Here is an 8,152-nt window from a genome sequence, read left to right on the forward strand (position 1 = left end):
AGCAGGAAGGATGAGAAAATGGGCAACCAAGCTCTGTGTCATTTTCTCATTTATGTCCAAATGTTCTCTATGCCAAGAACCAGTTGATAAGTCAATTGTAAATGTTCTAGTTTTGAGACAACATGTACACTTTTTTAAAGCGCTTTTGCCAGACAGAGGTACAATACATTATGCAGAATGTTTTTCATTTATTGAAGCTAAGCTCCATATCTTGTTCTGATATTTATTCTTATAGTTACGTACATTATTCCTTCATCAAAAGAAAGCTAGAACAAGGAAGAAAACCCTTAAAATGCAGTAAGAACTCTGGTCTGGTGGCCAACAGAAAGGTAGCACCGTGTAATGGCAGATTAGCGGTACATTTCCAAACTGGCTTCCAGGGTACTTGAAAATGTGAAGACTGAGAAAAAGAAAGCACTGATGAAATTTAGAAAGGTGGAAGAGCCCCTTCATCTTCTAAATGTTGGTTTCAGTAAGGTTTTTTTGTCTTTACATAGCTACATAAAGTCTTCATAAAAAGAAATCATAGTACCTGTTACTCAGGTCTGTTTTTCCCTAAGAAGGGAGAAGAAATCATGACTAGTCAACTGTTACCAAACTAAACACATCTTAGTATTTCAGACTTTGAAATGATTGGTATACATATTTTCTATCATCTAGAATTTGAGAAAGATTTTGTTAAAAATAGCTCTACTTAGAAACAGCACTAGTTCTACCCATCTGTAATAGCTCAGTTCTTTTTGTGATAATGGAAATATAATAAACCTAATTAACAGTCATCTAATGACAGTTACTAAATGTTGTCAGTCAAGTACAAAAAGACATCTAGTTGGCTGTCCCTTTTAGGAACATATAATGTAACTATCACCGTCACGACATGTAAATTATGCACAATGATTTCCCTGTATGCTTTGCATTCACCTCAAGCCCTCTGAAGGGCCTGGGGGAAAATTTCTTAGGATATGGCTTCCATTAGGCTGACACACAGTGAGGCAGTATAGGGAAGATTAACTGGATCCTTCCTGGAGTTTAAATTGTCAGCTTAGAAATTTCTTCCAAAACTGTACTGAAAAGCAGTTATTTTGCTTCACATACCATTTTATCACTTCTCTATTCAAGCAAAGAATGGATTCCGTAAATCTTTAGACAACAACAGTCTATAGCTAGAAGGAAGAAATGAATCTGAAGTGTATCATGTGATAGAGCTTTAAAGATGCCCTTTATATTTGAATATGCAAATGGTCTTATTTTATTTGGACAATAATTTATGTAAATACACATCCTGGAAAAGATGAAGTTTAACAGATTTAACAGACTATTAGCAGATTTAATAGACAATAACAATAAACATGATAATACTTTGAATATGTTAAAAGACCAAATTACCTTTTTTCCTTTTGAACTGCAAACTCAGATTAAATATTGAAACTTAACTGTGCCTTTACCCAGACATGGTAACACATTTCAATTCCCATTTATATAAAAATTTACTTTCAATAGAATTCCTCTAAACACCCTCATCTCACCAATCTGAAAACAGAGAGGACATCATAATTTGTTTTTCCGGAAGAAACTTAAACCTTGTGAATGTGTTTAGAGATGCAGTTTTACATATTCTTCAGCAAATGAAAGAAAACAGAAAATTTTATTTACAAACTAGTTTTTGGTCCCACTCAGACACAATAACAATTACTTCATAAATCAGTATTTCCTGGTTTGTCTTTACACAGTATGTTAAGAATGCATAGAAAATGCTACTGTCACACACGCTATCTGTTAGGACCAAAACGAAGCATCACAGTTTTTAATAGTGTATGAACACAGGATGGTAACAGGGCACTCAAAGTGAAATAATGGAGCTGGACTTCACTTACATGTTAGGAGCCCTGCCTTGTTTCCAAAGGCACTACCAGGTAAAATTCAGTAAAACAGAATTGGACTTGATTGCAGAGCCACCCAGTCACAATGTATTATGATACAAGTGGAGACAGTACCAGATCACCACTGAGTGCTAGGACAATAAAATAGAAAATATTTGCATCCAGCTGGGACTGATAGAGAAAAGCTGACAAACCTACATAAAAATGTGTCAAGCTTTATCTTGTAGTTTTGATGGAACGCTTATGAAATAATTTCACAGATGAATTATGTTCCCTGTCAGATTCCCCACTGCAGGTCAAGTACACAGTGCTCGCTTCGTGTGTATGTAGAAAAACATGAATAGCAAACTGGCTTCAAGCATTTGCGTCACACATCCTCTTGCTCTTTGAGAAGGTGTCTGAACACACGTACACACATGTATTTCAAGTTGTTATGACCCATACTTTATTCTGTGACATGATCCTCATTCTCTGCACAGAATAAGAGACAGTGATTCAATTTCATACTATCAGCTTAAACTGATAACTCTCAAAATTGACTTTTCTTTGTTTCAGTTATACAGATGGTTAACTAACAATCCTGTAACAACCACAGCAATTCCTGATATTGAAAAGCAGTATTAAGAAAAATATCTAATATATTTCTAGTTTATCTGAAAGCTGGAAGAAATGAGAAGAGGTAGCATCCTAGAACAAATGGGTTCTCCATGGCCAACAGCAAGATTTACTGGGGACCTCTGCTAACTACCAATAGTTACTTAGACCATAAAGTTATTCAGTGATGTTGAAATGTATTTCCAAAGGTTAATCTCATTAGCTTTATTGCAACAAATACCTGAAACAAGACTTGTGGCAGAGTTGAACATAAGGAAGACTCACATTTTTAAATGAAAGAACTGTAGTCAATGTAAAACTTCTGACTGACTTCAGTGTGTACTAGGTCAGACCTGATAGCACCTGATCATGCCTGTATTGCAGGGCATTGAAAAATCTGTATCGACAAACCCACAGAAGTGCAAGTGATACTCGGGGATGATAGGAAAATCAGAACTGACTGCAAGAAAGAAGCATACAGTCAAGCATAAAGGAAAACATGAAGCTCGTGTTTTAATACTGTGTAATTAATACTGTGTTCAAAATGGTGTTAATGTTAGTAAAATATTTGCCAAGTGAGTGTAAAAAGCAGCGATACCCTGTATTTGATAACCTGTATTTACAAGAGTAAAACATTCTAGGAGCAGAATTATGTTTCATGTATGGAAACTGTAAAAGACCATCAGGGTTATGGAGGGCAATGAGAAAACAGTTGTGGTAATTAATCCCAGAAAGTAACTGTGCCTGAAGGATTTGCAAATTCCTTGTCTTGTGATATGAGATCAGATCTTTTTGTCTTTGGGTCAGTCTTGATTAAAAAAACACAACAAAACCACACAAACAAAACCCCCTTAAATGTTCTGTAAGAATTGCAATCGATTTAAAAGAACAGTAAAATGTAATTAGGATGCTTTGACTTCACAGCATCTCAATAGCCAAATCACGAAAGATGGTATAAATATACATTTTAAGTCTTGCACACTTGCAGAAGCCAGAGTATCTCGGGTGCAATCATAAAGAAATCTTAAAAGTAGGCAGGGTATGGCTAAGTATTTGAACAATTATCTCTAGTGAAAACCAAGGTCATCCTTCTGTTTGGTTGCTCCTGCACAGTAAGGCACAGAAGATTTGACCCATGAAGTTTTAGCCTCTGAAGCAAAACCCCAAATGTATTTCATTTCACTGAAATACATTTCATTTTGTATTTCGCCCATCCTCTCTTTCTACTGGGACTTTTTTAACTGTCTGTTTGTGCAGTGGAACCTTTCATTTTAGGACTCCGGATATATCTATAACACAAAGAACAATAAGTTTCAGTATCAGCTATCAAATTCTTATTTAATCTGCAAGATTCAAAATTCAGCAATAAGACAAATCTTCAATTTAGTCAGAAATTGATATCTAATTTACCTTAGCAGTACTTCAGAAGCAGAATTCATTGGAAGTTATCACTAGAGTGGGTATCTGCTAGCTCATTCACAGATTGTAACTCAAAAATCTACTTTAAAGATATGTTCTGCAGTAGAAAATATTACACAGAAATGAGCTCGTTACAAATAGCCAACACTTTCCTTGAAACAACAGGAATATTTCTTTTCATTAGCAACTCTCATCTTGGAGGAATCATCTTGTCTGTGCATTAATTACACTGCCCGTTGTGCAAACTAATTTAGATATAATGGGCTCTGGGGCAGGGAATGCATACTTTTTCACTCAAAATAATTTAGCTACTATGGCATGTCACTGCAATATAAATAAATGTGGGGTAGCTTTTTTTTATTACAGACTCACCTAAGACATGCACGACTTTTCAAAATCCTTGGTGCTAGAAACTGTAGGGAATACTTGTGTTTGACATTCCCTACCTCTTAGAAGGTTACACTATTAGTTTAAAACAAGAGACCAAGCAGGAGAAAACTAAACAACCTGATATTTGACACAAGCGACAAGGCTTTGCCTACTTTGTACTGGATTTGGTTTGGATCACGAGAAAACAGCAATCTGTTACAAAGAATCAGTTACGTGCCTTTCCTTGCCAATTCTTTCATAGAAAGCTTCAAAACGCCTAGGTCTGCTTTGCAAATTGCAAACAATACAAAGATGATTGACGTGGTTCAGCTGGAGGTTTCTCTATTGTTGGGGAATCCATCTGTAGCATAAAACTGTATACAATCCCTGCCTCCCACCATCTATGAACATGCTGGAGATGACCCACGCAACGCTTCAGTCCTAGAGGCACATGACGAACAGACCCAGCAGCAGCTCTAACTTAAATCTATAAAGTGGCAGCCTTCTACTAATTCTAAGAACTAGTTTTGAATATACTGCACATTACTACAAACACATTACTTACTGAAGCCACATTGCTAACTCTGACCCAAGCCCTTGTTCAGTTTCAGGAATAAGATTGTCATCTACATTGATTTAATTTCAAGCGGCCAGAAAAAACAAACAATTTAGATGTATTTATAGCATTAGCATAGACCTTTTCAAAAACAGTTCAGAAGGAATGATTTCTTTAGAATATGCATAAACATGGTGTGAGAAAGCAGAACTACAAGCAGCACAAGATATTGCAGACAGGCTGTTCTGTTAGACCCTTGCAGCAGTTCTGCTAGTTTGAGACACCTATACAGAGATTCTACAATGCCGTATAATCATGGACTGGGTGAACACCAGATGTCAGAATAGTCTTTGTGACTGCAAGAAATACATGCATTATGAAGTTCAGGCAAACCAAGGTCTCACAGAGGTGCATTCCAGCCATCAGGACACTCTTGCTGTATTGTTCCATGTCTTATGAACACATCAGATAGTCATCAAGACCTCACTGAAGTAGTAGAGAATGACACAAGTATCAGGACATCAAACAAGTGACATGGGAAACTGAAATCTACTGTCTGTTTCTGTGATAAAGGATGTGGAACACTACCAATAAGAGACAGTGGGCACAAAACTATCATAACTCCCAAAGTCTAAAATACCCATAGCCTGAGAACTACTGGAACAAAGGGATAGTTGTTTAAATCTGAGAGGAAGAAAAAGAAATTGAATTTGGACTGCTCTAATACAAAAGAAGAGCTGTAAGGCTAAAATTGTTGTACAAGAAAGTGGAAATTCAACTTCATTTCTATGAATCTAATTATTTATTCTTGTTACTTTTTTACAAGTGCCTGAAAATAAAACGCTACATTTCAGGTCAAATAGACTGTTTCACATTTGAATGACATAAAATTTCATCTTGCTTGTTTGAAAATAGTTTTGGATCCTGTACAATATTGCAGCAAGCAGAAGTGACATATGTCTTTTTTCAAAGGAGAGTTTCAAATACAGGAAAACCCCCACAATCTAGGTTATATACTATCACTCAGTGATATGTAAGTGTAGAGACCAGAAGGCTTTTATCTAAAGGATTTCAAATTTTACAGTTCCAGAGCTTGCCACAATTCTGAATTGGGATTAAGACAGAACGTTTTAATTTTCTAGAAAAAAACCCAAAACTTAAAAGCTGTAAAAGTTTAATATAAAAAAATGTTTCTATAGATAATAATCATTTATATAAAAATAATTTAAAATGGCAAAAGAAGTGTCATTGAAAAAGTGTTGAGACAAAAATATTACAACATAGTCAAAGGTCCTCCCTGCCCCATTTTTCAAAGCTCTTAGATGAAATTAATCTAAAAGAGATTTGGATTCCTTTGCATGATGCAAGAAGTTGCAATCTCCTCAGTCAAATACTCAAACTGGCTTCTTACTGCCCTTAAAAGAGACATCAGATTGATTGTGTAGCTGGGCAAGCTGGGATGCTCTATGCTAATTTAAGACAGTTTATATTTGAATTGTTATCCTGGGACCAGGACCTACTTCACCTCTGAAGATATTTCATTTATGTTTCATTGAAGTGTGAAAATAAGATGTATTAGATAGCAATCAGATGAGTATTTCAAATGTCTAATAGTTTGTTATGACTTGTTTTTTCATGCATCCTTAAGTCCTATGACTGCATTTAACCATAGAAAAATCCGTAAGTAGCTTCCAAACGGATTATGAGCTCCTTAGTAGATTTTTGTTATTACCTATCATCAGTTATTTCCAAAGCAAACACCAATGATGCAATCTCAGTGAAAATAAAATAATCTTGACTCATCAAATTAATCTTACCAATACCCAGCAAAAAACTTAAAGATTTTCTATATTTGATGCTTGGGTATGTTTTCTCTTGAAGATATAAAATCATAACCAGTATTAGCCACAAGATGACACTTTAGGACTACTGGAAAGAGATTATCACCTTAGCAAAATAAAATAATTTTGACACTGGAATGAACTGGGCCAATTATTAAGTACACAGTGAGTGGGAAATCAGTCTAAGATTTTTCTGAAGGGGATTAATTGCTTGGCTGCTAAAAGGCAGGCAGCCAAGTGGTGTATCGACCCATAAGAAGAAGAAAGGAACTCAAAATTTTTGTTGAGGGCTCTACCTTCCTGTTATCAAAGCCATACACCAAATTTATTTATGGAGCTGAAAAACAAATCAGAACAGTGTGCACGACTCGAAAGGCTTGCATTTTCAAGCAGAACACCCCCAAACAAGGTGCTTAGAAGTGGCAACATGAAATAAATGTGTGTGTGTAGCTGGAAATAAACCATACATCCAACACCTCTATAGATCACTGAACTTGTTTCAGTTACTGTTCTCTAATATGCTTCAAGTGAAAAACTAGAGAGGACATAATTTTGCAATGAGCTCAGTGGACAGCTCTGCAACAAGCTGTACAATCAATATTGGGTTCTAACAGCAGAGTTATTAGAAAATTCTTATTAAATACTAACCAGTCTTCCTAGAAAACCACCAATTTTTAGTAAACCTTTGATAAAATAATTTAACTAAATCCCCAACCTTTGTATAACAAAGATATTGCCATAAATATTGAGCACAAAAATACACACATTTCAAAACAACAAAAACCTCACATCTGAGAACACTCCTGTGATTCTTTTTTATGTCTCTTCCAGGTCTTGAAATCCTGTTCCAAAATTATGTTCCTCAAGGATGCCAACAATAGGCAAAACTCTATACACTTAAAATAAGATGCTACGCTCATGACATTTAAAACAAGTGCACTGGCCTCCCCAGGTGAACAGGAAATCTGGTAGGGCCAGTTCTGCAAATTGAACTAGAGTTCACCTAGCTCTGTAACTGGTCTGACAAGTGATCCTGCAGCACAGCATTTGCTTGTGTTAGTTGAAAAAGTCAGATAATGAGTGACCTCATGTAGCTCCTTCAAAAAGGGATGGATTATTATTTTTCTGTTTGTTCATCTCTTACTTTCTACAGAGTTGATTGCCCTGCTGAGATAGCTGAAGAGATAAAAGGACTTAGGACTTTATGGATATTATTGTAATGCATTAGAAAGCACAGTGCAAACATATCCCAAGTATTTTTCCTAAAGTCCCAGGACATGTAAGTCAATGGTATGTAAAGAAGTCAATACTTTTCTTTTTAAAAATCTGAGCATTCATAAAAAAAAAACCCAAACACAAAGAAGCTCAACAATAAGTTTCTTAGGTATGGAGAAAATTCTAAAAAACATAGCAATACCATTTATGCTCTATAAATTTAACAGAGATTTCTGGATTTTAAGACTATTTTTTTGCTTTTAGTTGTAGTACATTCT

This window comes from Charadrius vociferus, unplaced genomic scaffold (genome assembly GCF_000708025.1).
Source record: "Charadrius vociferus isolate BGI_N301 unplaced genomic scaffold, ASM70802v2 scaffold7, whole genome shotgun sequence".
Taxonomy (NCBI): domain Eukaryota; kingdom Metazoa; phylum Chordata; class Aves; order Charadriiformes; family Charadriidae; genus Charadrius; species Charadrius vociferus.